The sequence below is a fragment of the Passer domesticus genome, chromosome 2, assembly GCF_036417665.1.
Source record: "Passer domesticus isolate bPasDom1 chromosome 2, bPasDom1.hap1, whole genome shotgun sequence".
NCBI classification, from domain to species: Eukaryota; Metazoa; Chordata; class Aves; order Passeriformes; family Passeridae; genus Passer; species Passer domesticus.
The window spans coordinates 52,875,294-52,900,109 of record NC_087475.1 but is presented as its reverse complement, the minus strand read 5'-3'; positions in this window follow the sequence as shown (position 1 = coordinate 52,900,109).

Sequence of the window (24,816 nt, the reverse complement as noted above, 5' to 3'; positions counted from 1 at the left end):
TTTTATCAAGAAAATACGCTAATTGTAGTTTTCATCTCCATGTCAAAAATAACTTGAGTGAAAGCTGATGAGACTATCTATTGCTTCTCAGATACTTAACGTAATTTGTTTAAATGGATTAAAGTCATAAGGTCTGAAAGAAGTAATGGGAAGATAATTTCCTTTATCAACGTTAGTTTGAAACACCAGACCTGATGGTGATGAACGTTCCCAGCATTCTTCACTTGTTGCTTTATTACAGGGAGACAAATCTGTAAAAAAGGGCAGTTAAGTTGAATGTCAAATGCATAAGTACACTATTAGCACATTAATTTGTCCTTTATTTTTTATATTTAATGCTGAGTTTAAAACATGGGATGCATTTTATTGATTATTTTTATAGAACTTTTAAATATTTAAAGATTCATAATGATGAAATATCTGGTTACTGGTTTGTTTTTTGGACTGGTGCTAGTGAAGGTATTGGCATGACAAGTGTGCAACAGTATAATAAAATTCATTTATGCGTATTGGAAAATAATGTATTTCAGAATCCATATCAGAAGCAAATATTAAATAAATAAAATGTGATGGAATATAAGATTGTTTTATAAATTAGCCAGCACCCCATTCTGAAACCAAAACTGAATAAATCTCACATTTGTATCAGCTTTTAGAAACAATCTTTGCAGTGTTTCAGCTTCTTATAAACCATTAGCAAGGAATGTGACAAAATTAAATTAATAACAATTAAAAAAAACCCAAGAAAACCTGATTTAACATAACAGTAGTAATTTATTTTTGTCTTTGATGACAGCAGGTCAGATGCAGAGTACTGCAAGAGATGAAGCAAAACAAATGAGAAAGCATTTCTGTGACATTCTACATTTCACTGACTCTCCCACTTATTACTGAGCAGGTTGATATCCTACAGCTAAAGATTCAAATAGTGCAACACATTTTGAGTTTTGTTCATAGGAAAGATTTTACTTCACATGAAATCAACATGAAAAGAAGGCATTTGAATTCGAGTTAAATTTGTTTCAACTGTCTAGGTTTATCTTTCTAGATTTTTACAAGTTGACACCATAGGACATGGTTTTTAAAATACTATTCTGGTATTTCAAATACTGTTCGGGAACATACTCAGAATTCATTGTTCAGATGAGAGAAGATCACTGAAACAACAATATTTTATTACTTACATATCTGAATTTTTCCCATATGGCTTTAATTTACGTTAAATAGAACATAATCCAGAAAACATAAAAATTATAACATATACATACCTATATATATATATATATATATATATAATAGGGTGCTAAGGCTTCTTTTCCAGAGATTATTTCTCTTTTAATTAAAAAAACTTGCATTGTCTTTGGCATTTAAATAAAATTAAAATTAATACCTATGAAATAATATACATAGGTAATATCAAAAAGTAACTAAGAATACAAGATACTCATGAATAAAATCTAATTATCATTTTCAAAAAGGCTGAACATCTCTCCCTCAATGAATAAAACCTTTGCATACTAGTCTCATAAGTTTCTGAACATTTCTTATTGATTTATGCTTTCATTTCTTGCATCAAAATGTAACAACGGTCAAATCCAAATTACTTAGCCAACTAAGACTTTCAATCCATGCAACACTATTATACTAGTGGCGGCTTGTTAATATTTTTTTAATTGGTAACATGATGTGTAATTTAGAACTGACATTTGAAGTCAGACTACGTAAAGTGCCTTATTTCTTAGAGATACTCATAATCCTGAATACTTCACCTGATCCAACTCAAGAAGTTTGATTGTCTCTGCAGGATATGTAGACGAGCAAGTTATAAAAGGCAGGTCCTGCTTGACCAACCTAATCTCTTTATATGACAAAATTACCTATCTAGTGGATAAGGGAAAGGCTGTGAATGTTGTCTACCTGGACTTTAGTAAAGCCTTTGGCACAGGATTCTCCTGGGGAAACCGGCAGCTTGGACAGGCTCACTCTTCAGTAAGTAAAAAATCTGTCTGGATAGGACAAGAGGAAAAGGCCTCAAGTTGTGCCAGAGGAGGTTTATATTGTATATTAGGAAGCATTTCTTCACTGATAGGGAGGCCAAGCCTTAGAACAGGCTTCTCAGGGCAGTGGTTGAGTCCCTTATCTGGAGGTATTTAAAAGATGTGTAGATGTATTACTTAAATGCATGGTTTAATGGTGTACTTGGCAGCATCAGGTTAAAGATCGGACTTGACAATCTTAAGGGTCTTTTCCAACCTGAGTTATTTTGTGGTTCTGTGGGATTTTTTCCTCTACATTCATCTTGCTGTATTCTATTAAATCAAGAAATTAAATTATGCTTATAAAGATTATACATCTACAAAGCTGCATGCTTGAACAAAGCCATTTGACTTTATGGATGTCTGTTCTATTAATGACTCACTTTTTTCATGCAGAAGAAAAGATTTTCCTAATTATGAAATAAATGAATCTAGATAGTGATTAATTTAGGTGGTATTCTCACACAAACTGCTATTTGAAATTATCATTTTTCATTTGTTCCCTGAGACAATAATTGTGTTAATAACTATGTAAGTGAGATTTCCTCTTTGTATGCTTCTATGGAAGGAAACTGTGTTGAACAGCTGTTTTAATAAAAGCCCAAATCTTGTTTTGGTTGATTAAGACAGCATGATTTTAATAGTTCAGAGAGTAAGAAATAAATAATTATGACAACATGCTGCAGTTACTGAATTTCTTATGACAGGTTTGTATATAATTTCTCCTTTTAATAACACTAAAAGTTATCACTTACATTCGGATATGTGATTCATGGCCATGAGGACCACATCTACGTCAGTATGTAGCAAAATACAATTTTATCAGGTAATAGAGCCAAGAGAGGAAGATGAGAAAATGGCAATCACTCTGTGTGTTTCATGGGCATTTACTCTGTCCCAGCTTACTTTGGTCTAGGAGGTAAACTTAGAAGCTGGAGTGCATTACACGAGTCCCTGGAATGCATGCAGGGGTTTAGTTTCTGGCCAGAAAGATTTTAATGATTTCCTGGCTGGAACCACTCCACTGTGGGAATCATAGGAGACAATTAGGAGATACACTTCAAAACAATTGTCCTGATCCAAAACTCAAATACTAAAGGAGAATGATTCAATGGCATTAAAACAGCTCACATACACATTTTCTACCCAGTTTTCTGACAGCATCAAATATTAGAGAGTCATGGACTGAATACACAAGCACAGCACTCACCCTCCTTTATCTCTTGCTCCAGGACTAACCTCCCAGTTGTGTGTGCTTTCTGGTGAAGGAGTAACATCACTAAACAAAAACCTCCTCATACACGGATTTATAACACTGCTCTGTTTGGAATACATAATGCAAAACATGGCAAAGTTTAATTTTCTTTTCCCTTTTCACTTCTGAGAAACTGTTCTTTGTTTATGTTCTCTGCACGCATCAGTGTATTGCATGACTCTTGTAAGCTTTTGGTAGCACATGTGCTACTGTGTTTGACACAGAGAATTCCATTTGTCTCCAGTGGACTATTGAAGGGCACATCTGAGCCTGGCCAGGATGCTGATACTACCTCTGGGAAAAGACTTCAAAACGGAAAAAAAAAAAAAAAAAGAGAGAGAGAAAAAGGAGTGAAGAAACCAAGAGCAATAAAAACATGCAACATGAGAGGAGGGCAAACAGATGCTCCACACACCAGAACAAAGATTTGCCTGTAGTCCTTGGAGAAGACTATGCTGAATCAGGTTGCTCTGCAGCTTTTGGAGAGACAGTCTAGAACAGGTGGATGTGTCCTGAAGGAATCTCAAGCCCTTGGAGACCCTGTGCTGAAGTGGAGTCCTTCAAGATCTGTCATCTATGGAGGGAAGCCCCTGCAAGGGTAGGTTTTCTGGCAGGACTGTAGAAGACACATGCTAGGTCAGTCTGTTCCTGAAGGACTGCACCCCATGCTGGAGCAGTTTATGGAGAACTACAGCCTGAGGGACAAACCCACACTGGAGCAGTTCATGAAGGGCTGTATCCTGTGGGTCATCATGCTGCAGCAGGGGCAGAGTGTGAGGAGGAAGGAACAGAAGAGAAAGTACATGATGAAGTGGACACAAGCCCAATCCCCATCCCTCTGTGCTACCTGTGAGAAAGAGGCAGAAGAGCCAGGACTAAAGTTCTGCCTGGGAAGAGGAGATTTAAGGGAAAGGTGGTTTCAGTTGATTTTATTTCTCACTTTCTTACTCTGCTATTAACTAGCAATAAATTTAATTAATTTTCTGTCAAGTTGTCCACTTTGTCCATAATGGTAACTGGTAAGTTTGTCTCCCTCTGCTTTTTGACCCATGAGCCTTTAGTCTAATTTTCTCCCTCTTTTCTGTCAAGGAGGGAAAGTGATAAAATGGTTTAGTGAGCACCTGGTGGTCAGTCAATTTGACAACAATAGGCAAAAGAAAATATTTTCTTTCCCTTTGGGCAGCTAAACATACAGGTCATATAATCCTCCAGAGGTTTAACACCCACAGCTTGAAGTTAATTTTCTTTCTATATACTAAGCAACTTCATATATCATGTCATGCATTTATTTTAACTTTCTTCATGCTCTTTACTTTCAATTTCTTTTTCTCATCACATTTTTGTCATGTGCTTGCTGTCAAAGATTATCAAAGAAGTCTGCTTTATAATTAAATCATGATAATATTTTTTCAGTTCTCATTGGTATATTTTTCCTCATAATCACCATTATCAATTGAGCTCATTAAAAGGAGAAATGCAAGAAACTTATCTGGTTTTCCATTTTAGTAAATTAGCCAATTCTTGTGGTCAGCTTAACCTAAGCATATACCCATGCTGATCACTGTTAGTACCCTATTTTGTACTTTCTTACTACAGTTGTTTCAGGGTTTCATATACCTGTAGTTCTGCTGGTGAAATTGTCTCATCATTACTCTGAGTGTTTAAATTGTAGGTGCATCTATGTGGGTTTGATATCCTACTTCCTCTTACTGAACTTAGGAACCTACTCAATATAGTTCTTGGTTTCTAGAGAGGTATTCAAAAGATTGAACAGGTAGGGTAAACCTCACTGAGTGCTGATTACAACAACAGTAACAACAGAATGTAAATTCAGACATCTAGTTTTATGTTGACCTTTATGTAGACTGGATTCCTACTCTGTCTCTCTACATGGACACTTCTCTGAACTTATTGATATACCTTACAGTAAAATACAGCAATTGCAATAAAAGAAGCACCCTTCTGAACAAGATAAAGGCCAGGATGTAGCTCAGATAAGCTTTATGTTTCTGATGAAGGTGCCCAAGTAAGAAAAACAGTTGGATTATCAGTTCTATAAAGTAAATGCAGATACTTGAGGAACTTGCAAGGACAAATTGGCTTTCCCAAGCTTCCAGATTTTGTCACAGTACTTACAGATATACTATGAATATAGAAAGATGACACAATAACTTTCTCACTACAAACTGTTTGTACAGACATTTTTCCTCTTGGTACTATTTCTGGGATAATGCAGTAATTTTGCAAGAGGAAAATGACAAAAACCCCACATATTTCTTAAATAGTGACAAACCTTTGGTATTGGTTTAATTTAGTACTACAGCTTCGACTGTGTTTTTTTGCAGAATGTAGGCTAATAATATCTGTGCATTGCCAATGCCTGGAAGCCATGAGAAAAAAGGAAGTCCTATGTCCAAATGCAGACATTCTGGTGTCATCATGCAGGCTTTCATGGCTTTGTAGCCCTTGTATAGACTTTGTACCATTATGAAATACTTAGTATTCCTTGTTCAATCTTACAATATTCTTATCCAGCTGATTGTGTCTTGCTAGGAAGACACAGAGCGTTTCTACAATGTAGGGCAGAAGCACAAGTAGTCAATAAGCGATTGGGCATAGGCAGAAGCTGTTCCTTCATAATGAAATATGAAAGGATAAAGTCAAAAATAAATTACTCCCAATTCGTTTTTTCAAACAGAATCTTAGTCTTATTACTGCAGAGTTTTAATATACTCCAAAAGAGCCAGAAGTTTATAAAATGGAGCAATGAATTCATAACCTCAATAAAAATTTATAACCCATGATATAACTCTTGACTTGTACTACTTTTTTATTTTTTTATTTTGGAAACAAAAAATTTACAATGTTTCTCTGTTGCAGTACAGCTAGTCTGTAGCTGAACAAAATAAATCTGGCCTTCAAGAATCCAGTTCAGCTGACCTAGCTCATTCTAGAAAAGAGGTAACAGAGACCTCAGCCAAACCTGCTCAAGCTTAGATGCAGACACACCACTGCCCAGAGAGCTGGGTGGAAAGAGGCCCAGGAGTTTCAAAGCCCCCATGAAAAGGGCAGCCATAATAAACTCACTGCTGTTTGCCGATGATGATCAGTGTGCTGTGCCGTGGGTCTGTCTCCAACCCACGGCCTCACATAACATTTTTCAAGTATGTTATAATTTAACGTTATTAGAGATGTAATGGAACAAAAGTCTTCAATTAGAATTTTGTCTCATTGGTTAGACAGTAACAGATGAACATCAAAGTCACAGCTGGAAGTCTTCATGTATTCAATTCAGCTACCACTTTGCACATGATAACACTCTCTGGATAGCTTGATAAACAATTTCAGTTACAAAGGATCATGGACACAGACACAATATTCACTGCATGACTGGGTTTTTCACAGAACATTTTTTTTATCCCTGCCTTGCCAGGATTTGGCAGAACTTCATCTAGAGAATTTGTCAGGTTGTCTGTTTTAAAGGGAATTTTTTATAAGCAGGACCAGAGGTAATTAGAAGTGGAAATGAAACATTTATTGATTTTACATCAAGATAAGCTATTTATATGTTTAAAAGTAGTGAAGAGAAAGGGTTCTAATTTAAACAAATCTCCTATAATAACCTCAATCATATTAAGACATTTTATCAATGGAGAACAAAGTAGACTCTGAAAGTGGTTTTGTGTTGCCTTTTTTTCCTTTAGAAGTGCATCACCATGAATTGAAAAACTTCAAAAATGTATTTAAGAATTGTTTATAGTATAATAAATGAAATTTTAGTCAAATTCTCTTTTGTGTGAGGTATCAGAAAACATATTGGATAGAAAAAACTGAAGAGCTTAAAAAAATGTGTACCTGAGACAGTTTTAGTTGCTTCTAATAAACTGTAAAGTACTATTTAATTATTATTTTGAAATAAACATTGAATTAATAAGATAAATGTTGCAACTTACATTGTGACTTTCCTGTTGTTGCAGAGACATGTTTCTCCTAGATCTGAAATTATCTGTCATCTTGTAAGACTTGCCATAGCTCTTGTCCAAGTAGGGTTAATAGTTTGGTGTTTTGTGATAGGAGATTAAGAGAAAGTTTAGAAAAAAGTTTGGGTCAAGATTTTTTCAGATGTATGTAAGGTAAAGGAACATAAAGCTGGAGGAAAATACTCATTCTGATGTCTCTTCCATATTTTGTGGGGTAGGTTTTTTCTAATAATCTCAGACTAGCCTTATCAGGCAATTCACACAATGGGGCATATTGTGAGCTCCTAGTTATTTAATTGTCCTGGAACTCTTGAAAGGAGCTTTGAGTAATACAAATTACTCTAAACTTGTCTTTGAGGAGCTCCTTGATGATATATGGATGACTGACATTTATTTAATGCTGTACTTTTGAAATGTCATGTGTGAACTTGATTCCCACATGCACTCATCTAGGTCAGTTCACTCTCACTTAAACAAATTTCAAAGCTGCTTCTATGTCACTGACTTTTTCAACTGAATCAGTGAAGGAAAAGAACAAATACAAGAAACAAACTTGGTATAGCAGAAGCAAATAGGCTGCTTCCAGGCTTTACCTTCAGCAGCTTTGCCGTTTGCTCTTAACACATTCACTTCCACACAGGTGACCCTATGTTCCTCTGGCATATTCCAAATCTTTTCTTAAGTTCTTTGCCAAAAACTAAATATTTCCTCATTTGCTTTATGGATTATTCCTTGAAAGTCTCATGTGATCTTCATTTCTGTAGTATTTTGATTCATATTCTTTGTTTGCCGCCATGGTCCAAGACAAGAGCAAAGAAATTTAAAAGGATTATCAGTAGGCTACATTCTGCTCTTTGAAGTCCTTATCATTAGTAAAGAAATTATTTTGGCCTTAATTAGGTAAGTTATATACTCAAAGTTGATTTGTTTTCAGTTCACAAGTAATTGGAACAGGCATCTTCAAGTGACATACAATACTAACAGTATTACATAATTATGAAATTCTGACGTCGTTTCTTGGGGGAAAGAAAATAATTCCCTTTCCTATCCAGACACATTATCATTTGGTTCTCAAGCAAGTTTTTGTTTGGATTCTGTTTGTGATATCTCTTCAATCTACCTTTCACTTCCAAGTACTAGTCATAACATTCAGGTTATAATGTTTCCTGTTGCATATGTAGGTAGGCTAGTCCATACTGAAACAGATATATAAATCTCTTAGAAACTCAGTGAAGTTTCATGTAGTTTACAGTAACACTGCAATGTGATAGTCACAAAATTCTGCAGGACACATGGATCTGAATGAGCAGGTGCTATAAATAGAAACACAAACAGATTTAACAGAGTTAGTTTATCATATATTTATTTATATATAGACTAGAACCATTGTACACTAACACATTTTCTTCATACTGTTATCAAAAATCAACCATACACTAAAATCAGCAAAGCAGTAACTTTGCCCGCAGGGTTTTGTGGTATTTCAATGTATTACCAAGAAAGATTAACTAAGTATTATTTAACATTTGTAAACAATTATGCAATTTTTGTCTCATATTCTCACATAAAAAAGTTATATGTAATACAGGGAAAACAACTTACACATTCTAAAACGTAATGAGGCTGAAATTTTATGTCCTTTTCTTATAGTGATATAAATGGCACAATTACATTCTGTGAGAATACAGGTACTCAGTAGACTTGTATGCTTGGATGCTTTCCAGGAAACTAGTTCCTTTTTATTATTACATATAATTAAAATATAAAGATTAAATAACTTTTCAAAAAAGGAGCAATTTTACATACCAAATATGGAGTCTGTTTCACTACAAGTTCTTATACACTTTTCACTGTGAAACATATAGTCTGTAAAAAATACCTATACTGAACTGCAACAGTATTAAATTCTTAGATCTCATAGAATCACAGAATACACTGAGTTGGGAGGGACCCACAAGGATCATTGAGCCCAACTACTTGTTGGACACCATCCTCAAGAGTCACACTGTATGCCTGTCCAAACAATTCTTAAACAAGGGCAGGATGGTGCTCTGACCATTTCACCTTAAATTTTTAAACATTTATCTTTAAAAAAAATCATATTCATATCTATGAAGCCTTTATCAAGTTCTTTCTGTAAGCATATTCATAGTAGACAAGAAATACCTGTGCCCTTTAAATGCATTTATATGTGGTGTCATATTATGTAAAATGCATTTGATTACCTTAAATTGGAGATGTGCCAGAAACTGATAATCTCGATAGGAGATTTAATTTACATAAAGTTGACTGAGGTTTGATTAATACTAGTCTGTCCTAATGTTGCTGTATGGAAAAGAATGACAGTCTGAAGGAGATGGCTTTTGGAGTGATTATCATATCCTGTATTAATAAGTCTACATAAATGATAATTTTAAAGATCTTTAAAAGCTGATTGGATTATGTTCTGTGCTAGAAGGTGATGGATAAAGGAATCCATCCAGTTTATATATTGTACTACCTTTGCTTTGAACATTTAAGGAACTTTACCAATCAGATAAAAAATAGAGAATCATATGACTAATTGTAAAATTTTAGGAAATTGTCTTTTTTTTTAACAATAATTGTTCTTGGATTGTAAGAAGGAATTACTTCATATGTCCTCAAGATAATGTTGCAATAGATTTGATGGAACCATTATGAGTAGCTTCTATAACTTTACATTTCATTTGAAGTTTAATAGTACTCTGAGTGTTTTTTGTGGAGATGAAAATTGTTTATACGAACATTCCAGAAGCATTTATACAATCTGTTCTCAGTTATAGACCTATAGCTACTCAGACATGCTATTTATAGCTGAATACAGCCTTGAAACTTTTTAACATTAGCAATATTTGACCTGAGTAGAGAATAGGTTAGAATGGGATCATGCTGATGCTTTAATAACCTTTCTGGTATTTAAATGCTGTAGCTTGACCAATTTGTTATGTATTAGAATGGAAGAAAGGCTGAAACCTAAGGAAAATGGCTTGACATTTAGATACTTTAATGTTTTCTATCAATGTTAATATCGCTATCAAACAGTCATCCCTGATGTCATTTAAAAATGAAGTAATGCTTATTAATTACAAATGTTGTTTAATCTGTTCTAGTTACTAAAGGTTAGGTGTTCTTATATTATTTACTATGATTAATTCTAAATCTTCAGAGAAGCAAAATCTTTCAGAAATTAAATGAAATTTAAACAGGATTTTAACCCTCACAGGCTTCTAGATCCCTGGAAATACTGTTCAAAGAATACAAAAAAAGTATTCTACATTAAACATTCTGCATCTGTTGCTTTGAAATCTCTAAAACTCTATTTTTAAATCATGTAAAGATCCAAATGTTCAGTTCAAGTGTATAAAAAAGGCAACATATGATTAATTAAATGTATCTTGGAAAGAGAATTCATGCTGGGGAAGAATATGAGTTCTTTTCCAGTATTAATTTCTGTAAATTACATCATGGTTTGGAGACAGATTGGAAGCACTTTTTGATTGTAAAAATAATATAATTTGATAGTGAACATCTAGAATGTTAAAAGATATGTTTGTGTAACACGAGAAAAGCTTAAAAACTGAAGAAGGAATTCCTAGTAAAGCAAATCATAGACTTTGTTTCCTTACAGATGATAGCTATATAAAAATATATCTATAGCCATTTGGAATGCAATGCGATTAAAATAAAAGTGATTCTAAAATACTGCAGTGTGAATTTTGACTTCAAAGCAGTATATGCCATGCACAGACTATATAAACCAATGATCAATTTTCCTTTTCCTCCAATATTTGTCTCTTAGCATTGGAATTTTGAATGTTCAGAGAAAGATTGAGGACAACCAAGACTAGATATAAATACAATTCTGACACTATTGCTTTAACTTATAACTTTGTGAATGAAGAAATCTTACACTAGTAATTTCTAACATAATAACTCAAAATTTAAATATAGCTAGCTAATTTTTTTAGAGGATATGTTATTCTCTCAAGTTTCAGAAGCTCTCTTGTAGAAAAGGAGAAAACTACTCAAAAATCCTTTTTAGTTGTCTCTATGTTCCTAACTCTTGAGGGAATATACAAAAATATGGGTTTAGGTCATGTCTGAACATTGAGCTTCTACTTATTTATATATAATAGATATACTTCCTGACATCATTGCAGGTTTCTGTAAGGGTGTTACTCAGAAGTTGATGTTACTCAGAAGCCACAAATTTACAGGTTTGGTTTTATCAAAGGCTAGTGCCAGCGTGAAAAGCATGGTCTCTTGGTAGCCTTTTCACCATGTCTGCAGCATTTTCAGGTAGTGGCTCCAAATAGTGCCGATTAACAGCTTACTACTACTGAAGAAAATCTTTGCAGGGGAATTGTAAGGTTAGAAAGCATCTGTTCATTTCATTAGCAGAATATTGACACTGAAGCTGCACAGAAAATTTAATAACAACTTTAGCTGATGCTATATATTGTGGTTTTAGATTATATTTACAAAATAGACCAAAGTTCTCTTCTCTTAGTATAAGCCTTTACTAAATCTTTTATCTAGATTTATAGTAGCTTTTTAAAAAACTGATTTGGGTTTTTTTTAGGTTTTTTTTTTTATATTATTACTATGTGATACCATCTAATCTCTCAGGCAACTGCCTAATTCCAGTTAACTTCCTAAAGGTAAACATTGCAATGATAGCATCTGACATTAAATTGGACTCATAAATGATCACAGAACATATGATGTAGCTCATGGCACATCAGAGCTTAGGAATGCTCAAATAGCATTTCAGAGCTTCAGGAAACCAGGATTTAGTGGAAAGAAATGCTATGATTTTGCTTCAGATCGAACATCCTACAGTATGACCTTGAAGGAAAATTATAGGTACATGACTGGACTAAAGGCAAAGAAAGTCTGTATCTAATGAGATCTCTCTAAATGTATTTATTTCAGGGTATCACTCAAGTAAACCTATTATTGCTTTCTATTTGGAGAGGTTACGTAGAGGACTACAACTTTTCATTTAACTTCCATTAGACTTTTTTTTAAGAAGCCTTGAGCCAAAAGGGCAAATTTTTTCCATCTAAGCTTCGAATGTTTTAGCAAAAGATACAAGCTAAGGAAAGGTTTCAAACACAAATATTTTTGTACACTCACTGGATTTGAACTGACTATAATGTCAGTGACAATTTGTAGGTGGGGAAATAAGGAATGGAAGTTAACCCTTCTTCATAAGGTCTAATAAGAACTGGAATTGTGCATCCAAATTCTACAGAAATACTTAAAAATATTATTGTCCTATTTTATAAGAAAGACACTTGATGTCTCTAATTTATGGCTCTTTTAAAAAACTCTATGTTCAGTATGGATTGTTTAGTGAGAAATAAGAGAAGTCAGGTTGTACTCTTGCCTTACACAGCTTTTCTATTTAAGTTTGCAGTCTAACTGCATGCAATAAGCTACTCAAGGAAATCTTTTCTCAAGGGTACTTTTGCATGACCTCTTTATTGCTGGAACTAGCTAAAAAGATATATTTGTTCATGAAATATAGGAGAAAATATGTGCTTTTTTTTTCTGAAGGTAAAAATGTAAACCAAATACGTGTTGAGTGTCCTCTTGTTCACTCATCACTAGAATCTTTATCTGTAGATCCTTTTGTTTCAAAATGGTTTCATTCTGGGTACAGATACATATGCAATTTAGATGCAGAAGTAATTATTAAATAACCATTAATTAATAAGAAATTTGAAGGACTAGAACAGAGGTATCTATGCTTGGGACTGAACTCAATGCAAAGGTTGTGCTCAAGCCCATGTCAGAATTATATATGCTTTAGTAGCTTCTGGACATTTCTTGTCTTATATTGATGGAAGCTCTGTTGAAATACAAGGCCTCAGTGAGTCCCTACCTTTCTTTAAGTAAGTTTTGGATTAAGAGAAGGGTTTACTTTTTATTTTCAATTCAGAGCACTATCTGACTGGCCAATCTAATCTGTGTTTTGTACTCTAGCCAGAGTTCAACTTGATAAATATATAATTGATTTATTTCCTGGAATGAATTGTAAATTTTTCACTCAACACATTTCTCTGACTAGGTTTGTTAAGCCATACTGCCTGTCTCATCTCAGAAGGCAGTGTGGTGACAAAAATAGACAAAAAAAGTCAATTTTGGCTAAGAAGAATCCTTCACTGCTCACAATTGCATTTTATTTGGATCTTCCACAATAGACATATTGAGAATGGGACTGTGTCCTTTTTCTACCTGGAAACTTAGATTCTGCAATTGTTTCTGCAATTTAGCACTAGCAAGTCTGTTCTGGGCCTTTTGTTTATTTACTTCTTTTCCATATAAAGGTAATAGAATAATTCTTAATCTGTGGTACTTCTGGGCTTTACAGTCTCACTGCTTTCTTAAAACAATACCTTTAAATACATATTCCAGCTGTCTCAAATAGTCCTTTTTTATTGAGGGGGAGCACACTAAATTTGTTAGCTGACAACATATTCTCTGTCTCCCCTGTATTTATAATTTGCCTTATTTTCCAGCTTAAAATTATTTGTAGATATTAATTGCTGTCTTACTGCTTCTTACAGACTCTAATAGTTATTAATTTTGCACTGCATATCCAGATTTTACATACTGCTGTTCTTTGTTCTCCTTCATTTACTTTTCCTCAAATAGCTTTCAGTCTATGAACCAGTTTTAATGTATGAGGTAATTACAATTAATTTTCATGTAATATTTCTTATCATGCAAGTGTCGTTCTTATTAAAGGGTATATTTTATCTGCCTTCCCTAATTTCCACTTTTATCTGAGCCCAGATCAAACAAGTTTTGGAAGATTTGCTGCTTATTAATCTGTATTGTGCATCAATCATGAAAATATATTGTCTTAATAGATTGTTGGCTTTCTTTATATGTATGCCTAATTTTAGTGCAAATTAAAAGTCTTTAGGAGGATAATGAGTCTTGGGGTTGGAATTTTAACTTGAAAATTTTGTACTGAAATTATTTTAAGCTTTGAAAACTGATTATATCAAAATTGAAACAAATTATTTTAACAAGCATAGGAAATTCATTGTCTCCTTAATAATTTTTAATACTACTAGATGCATGTGGAACGTAAATTTTTTGTTTATTCTTCTGGCTATTTTTCCAACCTACGAATGATATGTATCATTTGGCATGGCAAAATTAATGACACTTAATAAAAAATGTACATATTTTCATTTTTGTGTATTTTATTTTTAGCTAATGAAAATTACTTTTTTCTGAAACTATTTATTACATAGCAAATATGGAATCTGTATGATTAGCCAGAGGAAATACTTAAGTACATATATATTTTGATTGGTGTTCCTTCACCAGAAATAGGAGCTTCTTGGTACAGGCATCTGAACCGTAAACCTTTGCCTCTCTTAATAATCAGTGAAGAGAAAGGAACACTTCCACTATATAGATCACCTCCTCATGTAAACTCGTTCAACAGATCAAAGAAATGACTCTCTGAGAGATGTTTATTTCTCTCTGCTGATTTTAATAAGTAAGCTAAATCTATCATTGAGAGGTGTTTAAAGGTGACAGAGGTGAACATAATTGTTGGATTCTAGACCCAGAAGAGCAATGGAAAAATTCTTAACTGGTAACAAATGAGTTATAATTCTGTGAGTTTTCTCATAGGGAAAAAAAATCTAAACTAAACCCAAACAACATTCTTTAAGTTCTTAGTATTCAACAATAAACTAGCATGCTTGCATTAATGAAAATCTTGAACAGCATCAGACTCAGTATTGACCCCTAGAGTATGCTTCAAATTACTAACCTTGAACTAGACTTTGTGTCACATTCTGGCTCTGGTCACTCAGACAGTTTTCATTCCACCTTAGGGTCTGCTCATCCACCCCATATTTCAACTTTTCCATGCGGACCTTATGAATAAAAGTGTCAAAAGATTTAAGTAATTAGACAATATCTACTGCATCTCCCTGCTTCTACAAGGCCATTACATCACAAAAGTTTATCACATTGTTCAAGCATGAATTCCCCTTGATGAATCCATACTGACTGCTCCAGTCACCTTCCTGTCCTTTGTGATCCTGGAAACAGGTTCCAGGTTAGTTCTTTCCTTACCTTTATGAGAGTCAAAGTGCAGCTAACTGATTTTTAGGTTCTTGATTCTTCTTTCTTGTTCTCTTTAAGACAAGAGTGACATCTTTTTTCTCCATCCCTTGGGCACTCCTTCTACTCAGCATGACCATTCAAACATTACTCAATTCAAGTAGCCGTGAAATTGCATCAGTACTTGTGAGTGTATCTCATGAGAGCACAAGGACTTGCCTATGTCCTGTTTGCCTAAGTATACTTTGACTTGATCCTTTTCCACCAAAGGTAGTGCTGTTAGAGCTGTGTCAACATTCACTTTTTCTTTTAAATGCGTCATTAAACAGATAAAATCATCCTTTCACATTATGGGGGACAATAATATTGTCTAAGAATTTCACAAAAGAGTAATCACAACAACTGGAGTCTCTCTTTATTTTACTAGCAAAAAAGAAAATTTCTGTATAATGGAGGATATATAAGAAAATTGAGATTTGTATGATTAGACTCCAGATGAGTACCACATTTGTTCCCACCAATCTCTTCTGCAATTCATTTATACATTTTCACTAAAATTTGGGGGAGATTTATAATTTTCTTGGAGTAGTCCAAGGCTTTATTTAATCAGTAATGCAGTCTCTTGTTACACTCCCAATGTCATCTGGAGAGGAAGATCTCTGAAGAGATTCAGTAGAGCAGCTGTTGCCTAGTAGGAAGGAAAATCAATGACCTGACACTTGGCAGCTGCAAATTTGTATACAGTTTAATAGTTGAAAGGCAGCGTACAAGAAAACAGAAGGCTGTTCACCTCCTGGGTCCAGCATGCTTAGGTTTTGTAAATTATTGTGGTCTAATCAAAAAGCAGTTCTTAGTGTTTTTAATAATACAGTACATTTTAAAAGGCGTCTTTTTTCTCCTTAGTCTGGTCACAAATTATAGTTTTTTAATATTTGTGAGTTTTACTGAATGTCAGATATATAAACAGAATGCAAATACAGATATACATATATGTTTTTGAGGTTGTTTTAATTGGGAAAACATAATTAATTTTAAATAATTAAGACCTTGAAAGAATGCCTAAACTAATGTTTAGTAATTACAGGAAAAGAAATCTTGCAGGAAACTTGGATAAAACAATGATAGCTACTATGGTTTCAACAAAGCTGAAGAGAGGATTAATTGCTAGAGTAGAAAATATTTATTAAAAAATCAGTGAAAAAAGATTTTCATTTATACAAAGCATGCTGCTTCTGTTTGTTGGCAAATTATGTCTTCACACTTGGAGCAAATTCATTTTTTTTACCTGGGTAGATAAACAACAGAACAGAACCTGAATGGGAAGCAAAATCTGATTGCTCCATCCTATAACTTTGCCTGACAAGAGTAGGTGGTAAACTTTAATAACTGCCAAACATATGTTAATTAAAGTCTCATACCATTGTAGGAAAATGCAGGGGATCTACTCAAATAAAAGCATAATTGCATTTCTATTAAATAACAATAAAATTGGAGGTGTTGAATTTTACAAATATTAAAACTGTAAGGAGTGGTGCCTAAGGAGTGGTGCCTTGGTTATTGTCATAATTTCTCTCTTAATCATGGAATCACAGGATGCATGAGGTTGAAAAGGACCGCAGTGGGTCATCTGGTCCAAAATCTCTGCTCAAGTAAGGTCATCCTAGAGAACATGGCAAGGGATTGAACCCAGATGGTTCTTGAACATCTGGAGTGAAGGAAACTCCAAAACATCTCTGGACAATCTGCTGCAGTGTGTGGTCACCCTCCCAGTGAAGTTCTTCCTTAGGTTCAAATGGAATGTCCTGTGCATCAGTTTCTGCTAAGTTATAAAACTTGAAATCTGCGGCCTTTCACAGGGAGGGATGAAATTGACACAGGATCTGGAAAAGGGTCATAAAGTATTGTGACATATTAAGTGCAGGGAATTCTTTAATTCATGGTAAATCCTACTACATTGTAGGTTTTTGGGGGTTTTTTGGTTTTGTTTTTTTTTTTTTTTTTTCCCTCAAGATTGACTAGTATGGCATCTACCAATGACCTAAATTAGTTCAGGAATAGTTCAGGAACAGATAATGGTTATGATTACTATTAGATTTCCTTTTTTCTTAGCCATTGTATCAGTGCATTAGGATTGTGACTGACTTTTGAAAGTTCTTATTTTTTTAGTTTATTATTTTAAAATTTTAAAATTTTTAATGTTATAATTTTTTTTGTTTGTGACTCACTTGTAAAATTAAAAAGATCTGTCAACAATAACAATTTTACAACTTATTACTATCCATTTAGCAGTTTTTTCTTCTATTAATGAAAGTTACAATTAATAGCTTCAGATGAGTGGACACTAAGGCCAGTATTTTTCTGTAAGAGCATCTTAGTATCCTAAATGATAAAATACAAGAGAAATTTAGATGACTTATAACTTTCGAAATTAACTTGACAGAACATAATTGCAAGCAAAGGTTGCCACAGAGACTTCCTGCAAGTCGTTCTAAATGGTGTACATAAAGTAGATAAATGATGTGTTGTATAAATGAAGGAAGAGGAAACTACATTCATGTACTGAAGTGATGACAGCTATGTAACTACCTAGAGAGATGGGAGATGGAAGAATCATTCTTCTCTGTCATGAAGCAATCACCTGCTATGCAGCAGGCACAGTCAAAATAGCAACATCACTTCCACTCAATGCAAATTCTCCCCTGAGTTCTGCCTATACATTAGCATTTGCACATTCTTATTTGGGAGTGTCTTGTCATTCTCATTTCTCATGTACTCAATTTTCAATACATCGCTCTTACTTTCTCATTTGCTGCAAACTTTTTATCATGATGTTCAGACATTAAGAAAGTCAATATACTGCTGCTCTTATACATCTCAACCAGTCACTTTCTGGGGATGTATTAGTTGTTTGTCATTTAGAGTTAGCTGTGATATTTATATCACATATCTGCAAAATTTATATGTGTTAGAAACTTTGACATTTTTCTGCTGAAATAGGAAGTCACTTAGATTTTTTCTATAGTTAAATAGAAATGCCACACTTTTTAACTGTTGATGGATACATATATATTTCCTACCTGAAGCTTCAACTTCAGTAAAAAATTGCTATACCACACTCTCTTCTTCCATGAAAAAGAAGAAAAGAAACTTCCACAACCCTTAAAAACCATCTCAAAATGTTAGGAAACTTCATTCAAACACAGAGGCTTCAATTACTGAAAGCAAATAATAATTTGGAGAATAATTTGGAACATATGACGTCAACAATTTTCTGCTTGATACTCTTTTATTCTTCTTTACTTTTCAAATCCATGATTCCTCAAACGTGTTTCACAAGCTGTCCCACCTGCTTTCATTACTTTTCAGACAAATCTAAACAGAAAAAGCATACAGCATGTATTTGAAAATATTGCATTTGGTAATCATGTGAGTAGCATACAAAAGTACTTCCACTCAGATGTCTATAACAATAGGTTTTTAGACTTATCAGGCATCACCTACTTTACAGGGATATTTTGATTACTATAATGCCAAAAAAGAGCTTTACAGTGAGGCAAGCTTCCAAAATCACAGTTTTCTGGAAGAGACTGAAACACTATTGGCTTTTCACCTTTAATTGAGTTCAGATGCCCTGGGACTGGTAGCATGGGTTCAGGAACTTCTATGAGGATTGGTCAGGGCTGCCCCATGGTGGACACAGCTGGTTCCACTGGAACAAAACAACCCATCTCAGAGCATGTCTGAGCCCCACAGCCAAGGTGGAGGGACCTTGGGGAAAGTGTCTTTAGGAAACAATATTTTAAAACATATTTTAAAAACATTTAAATAATACTGCATGACAGCATCAGAAGGAAAAGTGAGGAATGTGTGTATTTCACGTATATGCTGTTTCACATAGCACTGCAGAGAGCAAGGTGAGAGAAAAAGGAGGGAAGGAGATGTCCCTGCAGCCTTTTAATGGGATCATTCCAGAACAGGTACGCTGTAGCCTTTGGACAACAGAGAATGGGAAAAGTATGAGAAGAAAGGAGTGGCAGAGAGGACCTTTTAAGGACTGACTTCAGCTCCCATTCTACATTAACCAGTACTGTTGGTGTGATAGAAGGTAGAAGAGTCAGGAGTGACAGAGTGAAGTTGAGCCTGGAAAAAAAGCGGGGGAAAGATTGGTAGGATGGTGTGTTTTTGTCTTTGCTTGTCACTGTCCATGTCAATTGGCAATAAATTACAGTAATTTTCCCAAAGTCAAGTCTGGTTTGCCTCTGATGGCAAGTGGCAATCTCCCTTTATTTTGACTCAAATCAGTTACATTTCTCTAGGTATCTATTGTCATCTGAGCTTTACTAGGATGACTGAAACATCTCACAGGGCTGAAGATAGGGCAGAGGAATTACAGAAGATCCACTTTATTTTGGACCAGTTCCTAGAAACCAAGGATGTATTTGGGCAACTTAAATGGAAATCCTTGATTCATTTAAATTCAGTGAAGCTCACAAACAGACACCTACATTAAGATGTTTACAGTTGCAGTTCTGGGCAACACTGGAGTCATAGCAAATCCCTTTTCTCCTCAAGCTTTCTCCTGGAATTAGAGGTAGAATGCTAAAACTCCAGGTCTCATTTTAATCTTGGCACTAACAAAAATGGAAATTAAAAAAACCCATAAATATAAATTGTATTATTTTCGTAGTGAATAAATAGACAGTGAACATGGAAAATTACCAGTGATATTTTTCTGAATCTATGCTAATTTCTTAAAATGTCTTTCTGACATTTAGAATGCAACACATTTTTTTGAACTGCGGAAATATCACAAATGTATGAACCTCAAATAGATACCCAAGGCTCATTTTATAGCTAATGAAGAGAAAGAATCACTTATGAGGTATTATCTATTTTATTCTCACACAGACATTTTACATGGTGGATATATCATAACTAAATATGCCTATTTCTCTTCAGCAGCTCTGACAGAAGCCTAAACTTATCACCTAAGGTGTTCACATTTACATAATAGATTACTGAAGTTAGATGGGAGGAATTTCCCTCCACCATTATTATGGATTGATGGTAGTGTGTATAACTTAATCTCTAGCTGCTGCATCAGATGCCAGCTCCTTCATTTTTCATGCCAATAATTCTAAAGAGAAAGCCTCTGAAATGTAACATGCACGTTATGGGTTATTACAGCTCCAGCAGAAATGCAGTTCTCTATACACATTGATATTGAGAGAATAGAGAAATAAACAAAGTAATGACATACAGAGGTTAAATACAAATTATAAACTTCTACCAAATAGAAAGAGATACACAATTGGATGTTTCAATTTAAAAATTGCTGTCATTTATAGTGCATTCACAGGCAAAGGCTGATGCCATAAGTAAAATAGAGAATATAGGAAGAAGGTTTTTCTAAGATAAATTACATCGGTAATGCTGATCCATAGTTAAATGCATATTCTTTCAGTTAGAACAAGAAATGCTAGGTTTTGACATTTTAAAATCAAAAATTTAGAACACACAATCAAGACAGATATTTAAGTTTGTTCAAATTAAATGATAATTTCTAGTAAATATCTTTTTACTAAATAAGATTGTTGAAATTAATTTTTAAATAAATCCTAATTAAGGATGATATGGTCTTTCACAAATTTAAACCAGGGGTATACAATTTATTTTGCCAAATTAGCAAAATTAGTCATGATGACTACAAATTTTCTCTTCATATAATGCAATATCTATTAAAGTGCACAAATGAGTTCAAGATATTTTAAAATGTGGGTAAGAGTTAAATTTATCTGCATAGTTTTTTGATGGAGAAGAACAATTACAATGGTTAATTCAAAGAATTATGGACAGATTTCAGCTGTCAAATGTAAATTAAATAATTTCAGAAATACAACTTAATGAAGACCAAATAGCCAGAAATTACTTCAGAAAATTGAATTTCTTCTACGTGAATATGAGATAATTGTGGATTTTCCTTAGAAGACTAAGTATAGAGCGTTATAGAGTAAAGTTCAAGTTATCCTAATTTTTGCATTAAACATTATAATTGATAGTGCTTGTAACCATTATTCAGACTATTACTTTTTCTTGGACTGTTTTTACAAGTGTTAGTGATACTTGGAAGTGTGAATATGAATGTTTGCATTCAAGCACTGCAGTTACTCATTCTTAAAAGAAAAAAATAGGAACATTCTTGTGACTTTAGAAGTTACATAAAAGAGGGAGATAAATATTGCTTTATACATGGAACATGATGCCCTTTTGTATGTTGAATATATTTTAGTCAATAAAAAAGTATTATCAAATCACAAAATATGTTCTGAAATCATGAATCTACAAAACGTCTCATTTGTTTGATTTAATGAAGTCTCAAAGTTTTGCATCTAACTTAGTGCTCCCTCACTAAAGAGTAGGAATGTGAAGAAATTTGCCTTCTTCAAGATAAAGTAAAGAACTCATGTTCTTTATTTTCTAAGTACATAATGGAGACATTCAGGTAGTCATGAAAGTTCTAGCTGACACCATATAGGTAACCATTGGAAAATGTTTCCCATTCCTTGCCTTGCCATTTCTTTGGGAATGGTGCATTCTCAAAAGCTAAGTGTCCAATGAGTCAAGAATGCCAGAGCTTAATGCAGCTGTTCAAACATACAAGGTTGTGAGTTTTAGGTTGTCTTGAGCCTGATGGGCACAATTTGCTTTTGGAAGGGAATTAAAGTATACTACCAACACAATGTTGCATTCTGGGAATTTTTAGAGGTTACAAGGGCATGAGGTTCTTCTTAGCTTAACTCTGTTGATAAGTTTTCAGAATGGTCTATGCAGAATGTGCTAAAGTAATAGAGCACATGCTGTGTGCTCTGTTCCATAAAATTTTTAGTGCTTTGCTAAGGAGACTTAGAGTTGGTCCTTTTTCCTCCAGATTTCTGTTACTCCAGATGAAATAAAATGGTTCAGAAATGGTTCCCCTCGTCAAAATTATAATAATTATAGCAAAAAATCCATCTGAGTGAAAAAATAGAAGAAATTGAAGAGTCATATTACTTAATCTATTACTTAATCTATTTATAGCAAGATTAATCTAAACTTTCTCTGTGTCTAACCATCTAGCTTATCAGAAACAGTCCTTGTTTTGCAAGAGCAAATATTACTTTGTGAAACCAGATATGATTGTAATGACGGTGAATTGAGATATTCTTGACACCGTGAAGTACAAAATTCTACTTTTTCTCTGTAATGGCTATATAGTTTCTTTTATCAGGTATATTTCTGGAAAATTGAGCTGATATGTAGCCTAAAGAACATTAAAGATGATTTGAAAGGGAGGTGGGGATATTGGACCAACAGTCAGATGTAGAAGAACAGGACAAACACTTCTGCATTTTGTCAGTGGGAAAACAAGCATATTCTCTTTCTTATATGACAAAATCTTCATTTTGCATTTTCCTCTTGAAAGTGTTTCCCACCACTCAATGTTGCATTTTCTTTCTCCTCTGCATTCACAAGTATGTGAGGCACAAGCATCTAAAACTCAGCGACTGTGGAACTTGCAAAGATTATCAATTCGTCTCGTCAGAAATGTGCTCATGATTTGGGACAGATAACTCCTAAATCATTCATTGTATGCCACTGTTCATTGTAAATCTAATGGACTAGTAACCCACAGCCCACTCTTGTTAGGATGTTCATGATAAAATCCAATTTAAAATAAAAAAAGGATTAAGTACTCTGATTTTCAAATTGCATGAATAATGACAGTATATTAGTATATTAATGGACTTTGAATCAAATGGTGTAAATGTGTGACAGTAAATTGCCTGCCTCCTGGAACGCAGCCTCCTTGTCTTCCTTGCCAGCTGTCACAGCCTTCACGATTTCTGTCACCTGGCTGATGACTGGAGACATTTTACTCTTCGGCTTGGAATTGTCTGATTAGTCTTTACATACTGCTGGCTGCTGAGGCAGCTGCAGATTTCACACCCTCTGTATAAAAATATACTGCAGAATATCAATCAGATAACTCTATTGAAATAATAAAGCTACTGGAAAGTGTCCAAAGGAGGGATACAAAAATGGTGAGGATTTTATAAGAGAAGCCCTAGGAAAAGTGCCTGAGGTCACTTGATTTATTCAGCCTGGAGAAGAGAAGACTGAAGGGAGACCTCATTGCAGTTACAACTTTGACATGAGGGGAAGAAGAGGGGCAGACACTGATCTCTTCTCTCTGATTATCAGTGACAGAACCCAAGGGAATGGCCTGAAGTTGTGTCAGGGGAGGTTTAGGTTGGGTAGCACGAAAAGATTCTTCACCCAGAGGGTGGCTGGGACAGGATCCCCAGGGAATTTGTCACACACAAAGTCTGTCTGAGTTCAGGAAACATTTGGACAGTGCTCTCAGGCACATGGTGTGGCTCTTGGGGATGGTGCTGTGCAGGGCCATGAGTTGGACTTGATGATACTTATGGGTCCTTTCCAACTCAGCTAACTTTTTGATTCTATTATAACATGGATTCCACTAATTTATACATATCTCTATATATACATGTGTGTAGATACACATATATTATTAATATGTATATTTGCATTTTATATCCATATATATGTGTAACTAATAAGTTTCCAAAGGGAAATACACACGTGTATACAAATACTGTGTTCATCTTATACATCTAATACACGTCATGAAGAGTAGCTCAGGAGCCTTTTCTTAGCTTTTGGTGGCTAAATAAATGAAGGAGTTTGAACAAAATGTTGATTCCTCAAGAGTAAGTGAAACAGAATTATATCTTCCTGCTTTCCTATTAATTTCTCCCTCCAGCCTTAGCTTTCTTTTTAATTTTTTTTTGGTGGGGAAATGCAAGTCTGATTGAACATCACAGTGTAGTCTTTTTTCTGCGGTCTTTTTCTCTTGTTTTTTTCTGATACAAAATTTCCATTTATTCTCAGAAGAAAGGCAAATCAAATACTCTTATATTTTATGAAGGGCAGCCCAAGGTGATTATAAATGGGTACAAAGTTAAGGGAAATATAATGTTAATGGCTTACACCAGTGTCAATATGTTTTAGAAGGTTTCAGAAAGACTAAATTGATATATTTTTATTACTTCTTAATCATTATTGTTGTCTTCTTTTAAATATTGGTGCATATGTAACATTCTTTGTTGTTGTAGTAGTTATTGTTATTACCACAATTTTTAAAATTATTTTTAGGTAGCTTTGATCAGCCTTAATGATAATTTAATTCTAAGTCATCACACTGGGGTAGACAGAAACAAATCAGAGAAGTAAACATTGGTACTGAGGACCTGATATTTACACTATAAACATGTTTTGTTTTAATGTCAGACTAACTTGATATTATCAGTCAGACATTGTATGTTTTAAATGATAAATCATGATGATGGAGATCTTTTCCTAC